Source organism: Odocoileus virginianus, chromosome 23 (genome assembly GCF_023699985.2).
Source record: "Odocoileus virginianus isolate 20LAN1187 ecotype Illinois chromosome 23, Ovbor_1.2, whole genome shotgun sequence".
NCBI lineage: Eukaryota > Metazoa > Chordata > Mammalia > Artiodactyla > Cervidae > Odocoileus > Odocoileus virginianus.
In genome coordinates, this window is record NC_069696.1 from 35,915,815 (window position 1) to 35,927,944 (window position 12,130).

At 44.5% G+C, this 12,130-nt stretch overlaps 2 long non-coding RNA genes across 2 annotated transcripts in view; one reads left to right on the forward strand and one right to left on the reverse strand.

Moving 5' to 3' along the window:
• Nucleotides 1-6,078: 6,078 nt before the first annotated feature.
• LOC139030689 (uncharacterized) lies at nt 6,079-9,795 on the reverse strand. The gene is made up of 3 exons (XR_011483098.1): nt 9,352-9,795; nt 8,836-8,954; nt 6,079-6,503 (listed from the first exon to the last, which is right to left on the reverse strand). It is a non-coding gene; the product is annotated as an uncharacterized lncRNA (long non-coding RNA).
• Nucleotides 9,796-10,048: 253 nt separating this feature from the next.
• The window catches only part of LOC139030620 (uncharacterized), a 42,708-nt gene continuing 40,626 nt past the window's right edge, over nt 10,049-12,130 (forward strand). Inside the window, exon 1 of the long non-coding RNA XR_011483012.1 lies at nt 10,049-10,117. This is a non-coding gene — a long non-coding RNA (uncharacterized lncRNA). The remainder of the gene's footprint in view (nt 10,118-12,130) is intronic.

Sequence of the window (12,130 nt, forward strand, 5' to 3'; positions counted from 1 at the left end):
AGTGGAAATTTATAGCAAGAAATCAGGGTGGGAGGTGGTCAGTGGATGGAAAATCAATAAGAGGAAAAGGCAGCCTCTCTTACTGGCCAGAAGAGAGATCTTTGATTAGGTTGACTCAGTAACTGTTAAGTTGGGCCATTCTATTTCTCATTGGAAATGAATAATTTGGCATTCTGTTTTATACATTCCTGTTTTTGAGCTTTGTTAGTGAGTTAGTATCTGAGTTCTTTTAACTTGGGGCTACTGATTAAAGATTCCTAATCAGCAAAAGTGGAAGCCAAACCTCTTAGGCCTATATGGAGGGGCAATCAGAAAACCAGGTGATATCTGTCTCCATGACATTATCTTATTCCTTTCCATTTGAATGTCTTCGTGGATAAAATGGACTCTGCTCATAACACTCTTACTGCCCACAGACCCCTCCTCTCAGTCCTAATTGAGGATTAGAACTAAATGTGGCAGTTTTTCCACTTTATCCCTAAAAGCTGCTCTGATTTCATCTCTGATTTATTTTTATCCTATAAAAAGTAAAATGCTCCCAACAGATTAACTCTACTGTAATTTAGTGGTTGCATCAAATTCCCAAGGATATTTGTCCTTGGGCATAATTTTTTATACAACTAAGTAGTTATGAGCATCTATAAGCGGGCATGGATACTTGACTTCCAATGAGATGCTTTACAACATGATAACCTTATGCCATATGTTAGGCAAATATCTTGGCTGTAATTCACAGGCAACTGACACATTAATAGATCCTCTGCCGTCCTCATTGTGGGGACTCTGTGCTAGTGGCCTTTGTCTACTGTGAATCTGACAGAGGGGCAGGATTAGCTCACTGATGCTTGGAACACAGTTGACAAGGGATTTCATGAAAACAAAGCCAAACAAACGAGGCAGCTTCCACAGGCACCTGGCTGAATAAATTAAAGTTGATTGAATCCTCTGTTACAACGATGACAGAAAAGGAGGTAAAATATGCCTCACTTAATGAGTTTCTTTACAATCATTAACTATTTAAGACTTGCTCTTCCAGGAAAGCAGCAACTTTGCACGACACCTTCTACTGATTCTGGGTCCCAGAGGTATTGCTCACGCTTTCGGCAAGCAGAGTCACTCACTAGACAACATTGCTTCCAAGCTAGTGCTGGCAAAGAACCCAACACTCTCTTCCCCTTGGCCTGCCCTGCCCTACTGAGTGGCCACAAGGGTATGGAATCAATGAGGGAGAAATTAAATATGCCAGAAGGAAAAAGACTCAATCGAAGTAGCAGTCTATAAAGAACCATGAAAATAGTGAAAAAATAAACACATCTTCTACATGAAGAAGGAAAAAAAAAAAACAGAATCAAAGTTTACTAATACACTTGACATTAAGAAACACTCTGCCACTGGATTTAACATTATTTATGAATCTTTCATTTGCTATTAGTTGGCATTACCAGCAAGCATGAGGTACTCAAATGCAAAAGTACAAAGGAAAAGCCATTTTCACTTTGTAAAAATGAGCGCATACAAGATTACACAAGTGCCCTGTGGAATGGTGAAAGTCTGCATAGTGTGGTTTTTAATGGAGTCACACCTGTCCAAACAAAAATCCCCAACAACCTGCCATTGTGCTTGCCTCCACTGAGAATATCCACCAACAGTGTCCCTCAATAAGACAACAAGGTCAGTTTCGGAAGAACTGGGTTCAAATACACTGAGATTTAAATGTTACCTGGGGCTGAAAGGAGGTTAGTTTTTGCCCATTAGTAAATTGTGGTTGGCCAGAGGATTAGCTACTCCTCTTAGTGGGCTGATGTTTGATTTTTATGTGGGATTGGGGTGCCAACCCCAAATAGGAAGTGATCAACAGTTGTAGAGAATACAGTAAACAAAGCTTGTGAAACAGCAAGAGAGGTGCAGAGAGGCAGCATGTGTAGTAAGAATACTCACTAAACCAGCTCCAGAAAACTGGTATTACTGCCACTTGCTAAACTATATACTTTTTCAGCAAACTACCTTCATTTTGTGAGCCTCAGTTTCCTCATCTGTAAAACTGGGGTCATTGGACTATTGTCAAAATTAACTAGGATATATATGTCAACACAAACATATGAGACACAGTATGCACATGAAAATACAAACTTCCCAACTACCTTGCTGCAGGATAAGCTGCGGTTGTGCAGGGGAGCAGGGGAGGGCGACCAGTGGAGCATGCAAGGAGCTTCTGAAGTGCGGCCAAAGTCAGAGACCACTGCTTTAACTGATTAATATTAGGCTTCTTCATGTAACTATTATAATCAGTGCTAGACCTCACCCGGGGCTTTTGGCAAACTTTCTCTGTAAAGGGTCACATAGTAAATATTTTAAGCTTTGCGGTTCAGGCTCTGTCTCAACTACTCATCCCAGCAGAGCAGAAAAGCATCCACAGACAAATAAGAATAAGCTTGATAGTGTTCCAGTAAAAGTTTATTTTTGGACACTTAAACTTGAATTTCATGTAATTTTCACGTGTCACAAAATACTATTCTCTTTCTGATTTCATTTTTTCCAACTATTTAAAACTGTGAAAACAATTCTTAGCTCATGGCTCACATAAAATACAAAACCAGGTGACAGGGCTGGATTTGGACTGTGGCTGAAGTTTGCTGACGCCCGTTATGGGCACTGGAATTCTTTTCTTTATATTTGTTATCTTCTTGAATTCAAATATCAATCTGATGAGCTAATGTCAGGAAGGGAGAGAAAATTTTGTGGAAGAGAAAATTGACCTTGGGATCAGCTGGGTGACACTGGCAAGTTTCTTCATGTTTCTCAGCCTCAGCTTCCTCATCTACCTTGCAAACCTGGTACAGAATTAAGTGAGTTCAGACACATAAAGCACATGTGCCTAACACGTGGTAAGCACCTCACAAATATTAACTGCTATTAATACTTTCTCAAGCATTAAAAACTCTTCTACAACATGATATTTAATGACAGCATAGCTTTCCATGTAGATTTTCTTGATTTACTTAACAAAGACTCTAAAGTTGAACTTTTAACTTATCCTTTATTTTCTTTCTTCAAAAGGAACTCATAATTACTTTGTAGAAAACATCTAAAGTGGATATAAGAAAAATAAAAATCGCTCATAATGCCATTACAAAGAGATTATAACTGCTATTAAAACATCATGATGTATGTTTTTCCAGGTTTGTTTTTATTTTTAAACAAAGGTGGGGGAATTCCCTGGTGGTCCAGTGCTAAGTATGCCATGCTTTCACTCTCGAGGGCCTGGGTTCGATTTCTGATTGGGGAACTAAGATCCCATAAGCCACACAGCATAACAAAAAAAGAAAAATAAACAAATAATCAAAGTGGGGGTTACACTGGACATACTGTTTTATAATGTGGGTTTTCATTTATCATGATAGTGAAGGGTTTCTTGACCTCTCAGATCCTGATGTGAGCTCCTGGTCTCTGACTTCTATTATCCTACACTAACACGTGGCTGCCCGCTGCTCATGTCTATTCCCATAAGGGAGACAACTGGGCTGACCATTTGGTCCTCTTGGTATTATAGTTTATTACTATGAAACTATAAATTGGCAGCTGGTTTTGCACATCAGTTTCTTAGGAGTTTAGTTACTGTTAGCTCCCACTGTGAACCCTAGTGATTACCTCCAATACAGCAAAATAGGGAGTTTGGGGATCTTCAAAGCTGAGGATCTGGGCATTATGACTTAAATAAAGTCAGGCATTCCTGTCTGAGCAACCAGTCAAATCCTGTCAGCCTCCTTCCCTGACATCTTTATTTTGCTTTGTTTAAGTGTCTTACCAATGATTATATGTGATGACTGGTATTTATCATTTTAAATGGCAAACAACTCTAAGTGGCTCTGGTGGAGAGCAAGTTCAGACACAGTTGCTGAGACTAGGTGAGAGGAGATGCCCCTTTGGAATATTATTTGAAGTGCTGACTTTATAAAAAAAATGCCAGATTACCTCTCCCACTGTTAAAATATCTTGTTATACTTCCCCTTCCTCTTTATGGTATCAAGGAAGTAAGTATGTCGACTTCAGGACTCAAGTTTTGATTAAACCTAGGTTTACCACACTATGGTAACTTTTCACATTGTTAAGAAAGATGAACAGTTACAATGAATTTTCTGTAGGTGCAGACACTTCTACAGTCGATTTAAATATCTAAAAATCTCACCACAGTGTGTCTGACTCTTCTCATCACGCAGGCACTGGCATGCTCTAGGCCTAAACTGGACTGATTTGAAAAGACTGCTGACTTGTTATTTGACCCCCTGTGTGTACTCTGGGCAATGAAAAGAAAGTCGAATGCACTTAATTTTTGAAGTCAAGCTGTTTATTGATCTGGAAATTGAGTCTGTATACCTGCTGCTAATGGCTGAGCGTAGACCTCATGTGAGCCACTGCGTTTGTCTTCTCCCAGTGACATGAGCAATTCCCTTTCACCTGTGACAGGGCCAAAGCAGAGGCACAGAGGTCTGAATACAAACACGAAAAACACCTTACCACCTGGGAGTCGGAGGCAGGTTCAGGCACATCCATTCCTTGTGCATTTGAGCAGCTGTTTCTACTGTACTGCCCAGAACAGCAGATGGGAGAGTCAGATTAGAAACCAGTAAAACAGTGGTCCCCTAACCCTTCAATCTTTTCCTACTCCACCTCCTGCCAAAAAACCAAACAAAAAACCTAAAGTGGCACTTTGTCAACTAGACATCAACAATCTTCTTTAGCTTAATTTCCAAGGAAAAATTACAAGGATGGTTAAAGTCCTTTTAAAACACACAAGAAGCAATTATTGAACACTTACTACTACAGATGCCTTGCATAGTCATATTCATGGTTTATTTCATCTAATCACAGTACTGGGGTAAACTAATCACAGTACCAGGGCAAACAGCTTTTTAGCTGACCTCATCCAGAGGATGAGGCCTAGCCGGCCAGTAACACAATCAGGGGCAGATATCCTAAATGACAGAATCCAGCTCTGAAAGCAGATCTGCGCCCTCAAAATTGTGTGCTTCCCATGACCACACTACCACATTCTAGAGCAGAACCTTTTTAGCCACAGACAACAGCTAGCAGAAAGCCACTGTAGGAGGAAGGCCCAAAAGAAAACTGCTGGGAGTGGGGCAGGACAGAAGCCCATGCCATGCATGCGTGCAGTGTTATTTAGAAACTTTTCTTCTGAAATAGAGAAGTGTTCAAAACCCAGGCATGTGTCTCAAACATTCATTCATCCAGCTTGGGCACAATAGAGATGTTGGCTGGTTGGCAGCAGGGGTGGGGGGCGGGGCCTTGGGAGATGCCACCTTCCTGATACAGCAGGCATAGGGACGGAAGTGCTGATACCTGCCCTGAGGCGGGTGCTGGGAACCAGGAACTGTATTCAGAGCTCAGGGATAGGTCTGAGATGGCGAGTGACCTGTGCCTTGAGTCACCGGAAAATGAAAGCAGCAGGAAGCACCCTGGGCTAGTGGGGTTTTGGTTTTGTTTCACTTTTTGCAGGGCCTCCCCACCACACTTGGAACAGTGTGACAGTTAAGTTGGCTGGAGGAACTGTGCCGCCCTCCTTCCCCACCTGCCATTCAGCTCTCCAGGCTCTGATCCCTTGCAAAAGCATGGCCTGAGGCTGTGTGTGAAGGAGCAAAGAGAGACTCCATTCTCCACCCTCCTCCTCAGAGAGGGCAGTGCGCCCACAAAGGCCTGTGGGCCCGCTGTGTACTGGCCGGGGCGTGGGGACTGCGGGTGTGGCTCTGCTGCCCAAGCCTCTTCCTCGGGGCGCTTGCTGGGTGTGATGCTGTGGTGTGCAAAGGTGTGGTAGGAGCAGAGTGGGAGTCAGGGTCTCCGGAAGGAAATGGGACCTTCTTCCCTCCTAGCCTACTTTCCCCCATAGTCTGCAGTTTGGAGGCAGATATCAGGAAAAATCCTAATTCTATTACTCAGGCTAAGTTCTGATCATGACAGGTGGAAACTGGAACTCAGAAGGACTCTGAAGTTGGTGTGGAGGGAGGGCAGGGGTCCAGAGGTGGTACTGGTTATTCCTGTGTCACAAGTTAACAAAAGCAGAACTGCTTCACCAACAAACGTTTATTATCTCACAGTTTCTTGGGGTCAGGAATCCAGGTGTGGCTCAGCCAGGTGCCCTCAGGCTGAAGGCCTTTCATGGGGCAGGCGGGGGGCACTACTGCCATTGGCCAAGGCGGTCCTCTCATCTGAAGGCTCAGCTGGTGGAGGACCCAGTTCTGAGTCACTGATAGGAGTCAGTTCCTCACAGGTTGCTGGCTGGAGCCTTCCCCTCCGTCACAGAGCATTTCAACAGGGCAACTAACTTCCCACAGAGCAGGTAAGGTGGGGGAGGGTGCCTGAAAGGAGCAGCCTGTCACTTCGGCCATCTTCTCTTCTCCAGAATCACATCAGGAAGTCCAGCTCACACTCAAGGGCATGAATAGCAGGAGGCCATCTCAAAGGCTCTCTGTCAGTGTCCAAGCTGGGACCTGAAGAGTGAAGAGTAATTGACGGGGTGGAAGAGGAGGGGGTGGGGAGTGGCCGGTAGGGCAGGTTGCAGCTGTAACTCCATGTGGCTGTGGGGAAAGTGCCTTCCATGGGAGGAGAGGTGTGGTAGAGAGACCAGCAGGGCCCAGAGGGTGTGTGACCTTTTAACCCAGATTTGTGAAGGTGAACTTTATCCTGGGAGGATGGAGAACTTAAAGCTGGAGACTAAAATTGATTACCCTGTTGTGGAGAGAATGAGGCAGGCCATTGGGGAATTCTGATCTAAGGAGTGACTGAAGGGACAAAATGGGAGTCTAGAGATTTGAAGGAGCTGGAATCCGTGAGGCTGAGAGACTGACTGTCACCACCTTGTAGAATGCAAGTTGAACAGAGTCTCTGGTATCCCCAGGTTTCTCCTTGAATAACTTGGGAAAGCCTTTCTCTGAGATATGAAACACAGGGGACAAACATGGTGAGAAGCTCAATATTGGAGAAACAGGGAGTGTGAGGTGCTTTGTGGGACATCCGAGAGTAGGTGCTCTCTAGGCAGCTGACACAGGCATCTGGAGGGCTTCCCACAGGAAGAGTGAGAGATGCAGATTAGAGAACAGTAAGCATCCAAATGCCGATCAGTGATCGATCGTGGAAGTGGATAATATGCCCACCAGAGTTTCCAGGACACCTTGAGCAGCAACAGTGCTTTGAAAGACAGTACAAGAAGAGAGGCCAGTGAACAACAGAAAAGCCCAAATATGCTGCCAGGAAGGAAAACCAGGAGTCACAGGAACCAGAGAGAACACAGGGCAGTGAGTGTCAAGCAAGGACTGCAGAGCCTGGAGAGATGAAGCCTGGGCCAAGTGGGGAGGGAGGTGAAAAGGAGTGTTCTCCAGAAATGCAAAGTATTAGTTAGTATTTTAGAAGTTAAAGCTGCCATTTCAAAAGTCCATTTTAAAAGAAAAAAAAAAGATAAACATTTAGGCATAAGTTCCCTAAAAGATCACAAAGGAGGCTTAAAAACAAAACAAAACAAAAAACAGTTCCAGGGGATGTCCCAACCCTATAAAATTAGTCTCTCAAAAAGGAGGCAGGGGCAACTGTAATTTTTTTCTAAAAGTAGCTAAGTGATTTTTGAAGTGTGACAAGATTTTGAAATCACTCATTTAAACCTCTAAGAACTACTGGTTCATATTTGGCTTAAGCTCTTTCAGAAGAATTAAAATGACAGAAAAAAATCACAGATTGCTGAGCTGCAAGAAGCTGATTGTTTAAGACTTTAATAGGAAATTTAAAGCAATCAAGAAAATAAACTCCCCCACAAAGCTAATTTAAAAAAAAACCCACCAACTATAAAACACATCTTGTATGTTTATTATCAAGAAAAATGCTAATGATGGCAATTAGGACTATAAATTTAGTTGAGAGTAAATGAGAGCTAGTTTAGTAAATAAAACTGCCTGTAAACATTTGTAAAATAGTCATCCTCCTCCGTTTGGTTTGTAAAAGAACCCAGTGGACCTCTGAAGAGCTGGGGCTGGTTCCTGGCTCTGGCAGAGTGGGAAGTCCTCATTGTTTCATAAACCAAGAAAAGCTCCCCAGCTCGTGTTGCCTCTTCCCTGGGAAAACCACAAGCTCCTTTCTCAGCACTCTGCTGCATGGCTCCCTCCACTTCCTTACTGCTTTCCTTTGTCCCTGGAGATTTAACTGTGAGCCTCCAAAGTGCATTAAAAGCACTTTCCAGGTCCTTCGGGGACCCCTGTCCTCGTAAGTTCCACAACCAAAGAGCAGCCTTTCACATACAAAGTCTCTAGACCCCATCTTCGGCCCCTCCAGACTGGCAGCAGACCCCCAAGGCCTTACCTCCCATCTTCTGGAAACAAGTTTCACAGTTCACCACTCACCCCTCCCCTTTCTCCAGGGCTTTCACTTAAAATGGTTTTCCCACTTCTACCTTCTCTTGCTGTCCTTAAAGACAGGTATACTGGTTTTTCATTAGTTTTAAAATATTAACTCAACAGGAAATGAAAGTAGCAGAAGGAAAGGTGTAAATCACAGCTCCCCTCCTTGGCCCAGGGGGAGGCTCTCTAGAAAGGCTCAGGTGTTTACATCTTCAGGTCAAATTGCTCCAAACAATAGGTGCCCTTAGGTTTCCCCTAAGGGCATTTCACTGGTCTCCTACCCCACACAAGGATTTCTCCGGGCTCCTTATAGTATTTCTTTAAAATTACTTCAATCTCAATCTTATTAGTCCAAAAAGAAAGGCAAATAAAATACTTCTGTTTTATCAAGATGGCAATAAATAAATAAATAAATAAATAAAATGAAGTCTGTTAATACCTAGTTAGAACCAGCTCGCTGGGAAGCTGACTCATTCTTGCACCGCTGGAGGGGTTCTAAATCTAGAGCCTTAAATGTGTGCATACCCTTCACAGTAATCCCACATCTAGGCAAATATCCTAAGGAAATAATCAAGAGATGCAGTCAAGGATTTATGAACAAAGAATATTCAGGGCAAAGCCATAACTGAGAAAAACTAGAAAAGACAGACTACGTGCCTCCCAGGTGGGGCTTGGCTCCACAAACCCTCCAGCAAACCCTCCATGGTGGATGGGGCGCGCCCAGCCACGCGGTCACTCAGGTGGCCAACGTTTACTAGGTACTCTGCATTAGGCACTTGGCTGGGTAAACAAAAGAGGTTAAGTTCCGCCCCCCCACCCCCGCCCGAAGATGCACTCAACTAAAATTCATGATCTAAAGCAATTCTAAAATTGTATACATTTGTGTTTTTTGGGGGGAAGCCGATTACACACTGTATCACCCCCCACTCTCTCAACCCCTGCCATAAGCAGTTACCAAATCCGAATATTTTTTCCTTCAGTGGCTCTCCCTAACCGAACTCTTCATTCCTTTTCAAAAGCAGATCCTAAGACTCTGAGGTAACCTGATAACAGCGGAAAGAACACCCACATGGAAGTCTTCCGATTGGTTTCTAATTTCAGGAAGTTGCCGACTTTGGGCAAATCACGTCACCTCTGGGACGGTTTCTTTCTTTTTAACCTTTTATTTTTATTGGGGTGTAAGCTGGTTAACAGTGTTGTGATGGTTTCAGGTGAACAGCGAAGGAACTCAGCCGTACATATACAAGTGTCCATTCTCCCCTCCGGGATTGTTTCTAATCAAAATAAAAGGCTGGCCTTCATCTTTCTCTGAGTCCAGTAATTTTTGACTCTATGACTGAACCATCCGTAGATGAGGAAGTCTCAGTCCGTGGCTAAAAGGGGGGGGGCAGGGAACCCCTTGAGGATCTGCGCATTTCTGTCTGGGGAGTTCCAGAACACCGACAAGGCAAGAGGCCGCCTCCCTGGAAGGAGGGCAAAAGCAGAGAAGTAGCCCGGCCTGCGGCTGCGGGAGGCCGGGAGGTGGCGCAGGCCCCGCCCCCGGCCCCGCCCGGCCCCGCCCCCGGCCCCGCCCCCGCCCGGCCCCGCCCCCGCCCCCGCCCCCGCCCCCGCCCGGCCCCGCCCCCGGCCCCGCCCCCGGCCCCGCCCCCGGCCCCGCCCCCCGGCCAGCTCTCTGCGCGCCGCTCTCCTTCCTCTGAGCGGACTCCAGGCCCACACGACTGGTAAGCAGGCAACGTCCTTCCTTCCAGTTGTTATTTAATACTAATAAAGAACAGCTCATAATTATTGAGTGCTTCCAGGTGCAAAACAGTGTGTAGGTGGTTTAGCTACCTCACAACCAAAGTACGAGGTTCATTCTGCTAATTCCCGTTCTTAGGACAAAACGGAGGCTTAGGAATCTTACAAAGTTAATAGAAGTTACGCGGTAGTCGCAGGGTCCAGGGCTCTTCACGTGCATGCTGCCTGGTCTGCCCCTTTTCCCGAGAGGGCAGTAAGACAGTCTTCCGTTTTACCCCTCTTTCCTGCTTGAGAAGACTGGAACTCATTATGTTGGTGAGAATTTGTTGACTACCGACCGGGAGACTGGGTGGCCGAAGTTTACGGCTCATCTTCGAATCTGTTGGAGCCCCCTGCTTTCACTAAGAACCCCCTTCCTCCCGGCCCCTTGTCCCTCACAGTGCCTTTCTCTGCCCGCTTAGGGTGAAGGGTCAGCTCTGAAAGGACAGTCAGGAAGGAATAATCCTCGTCTCTTCAAAAGGAGAAAGAAATTTGCAACCCAGAGGAGCTCTGCTCTTGACTCTGTACTTTGACCCTTAAGATCTGCTCTGAGAAATTCCTGTGACCGTTAAGGTTTGTTGCCACTAGGCAGTATGGAGTTATGACATTCAGGTCCACTTAATTCAGGAATCTAGAGTCTATGAGCTCCTTGAAATTGTACCGGAAAGTAGCTTGTGCATAGGTGTATTTTTCTAGTGTTTATAGCTCTCCTTGGATTCTCAGAGGGGCTTACAGCTGCCCAAAAGTTAAGAACTCCAAGTGATATGTGGGTGCTGCTAAAGGGGAACAGTGATGCAAATCCGGCGGGAGTGGACAAGGGAGAAGGGAAGATGAAGGAGATGGGTATTCAGGTAAGACTTCACAAAGAGGCAGGATTCTGGTATTGGGGGTGGGGGAGCTGACATTTCTTGCACTCTTCCTGTGTGCCAGGCTTTGTTCTAGACCAGAATTTACAAGGATTAATTCATTCTTATAACAACCTTATGAGGTAAATAAGATTATTGTTCTGGCTTTGTAGATTCATTCATTTAATAAATATTTATTGAGCGCTGTGTGTCAGGCACTGATCCCAGAGCTACAGCAATTAACAAAACAGTCAAAAATGCTTCCTTTGTGGAGCTTGCATTCCTGTGGGGAGACAGATGAGGAAACCAGGTTCCCAGAGACTTAAGTGATAAACAAGGGTCTTCAGCTAGTAAGCAGCAGAGATTTGAAGCCAGGCAGTTTGGCACCAGAAGCTGTACCACTTTATTTATTTAAAAGGAATGGTTAATAATTTTAAGCAATTGAAAGCTTAAATTTTCTGTGCAACAGAAAATTCCCAAACCTAAAAGGGAAGTGAGAAAATACTGACATCATATAGAGCAAAGAATAGCTCCAAAATGTTTTAAAACTATAAGTCAAAACCACACATTAAAAATTAATGGGAAAAGATTACTAAAATAACTCAGAAGAGGAAATACACAATCAATAATGTTGAACACTGGCTTCCTGAATTATCATCAAAACTTTCTGTTTATTGCTTGCACAGTAAGGAAGAGCTTTACCTTGACAGAGTCTTAGTAACCTATCGGAGGGCAAAGAGTAGAGTCTGGATACTTACTGAAGTTTTGGAGATTGGTCTAAGGCAGAACTTTCCATGGGGAAGGGGGCTTGGTTAAGTTTGGGTAGGATCATGATACAATAATTTGGGGTTAATGGACACAGTCCTGCAAGGGTTTTAAGGAAAGAAGATTAAAGAGTCACTACAACATGCCAGAGACATTACTTTGCCAACAAAGGTCCGTCTAGTCAAGGCTATGGTTTTTCCAGTGGTCATATATGGATGTGAGAGTTGGACTATAAAGAACGCTGAGCGCTGAAGAATTGATACTTTTGAACTGTGGTGTTGGAGAAGACTCTTGAGAGTCCCTTGGACTGCAAGGAGATCCAACCAGTCCATCCTAAAGGAGATTAGT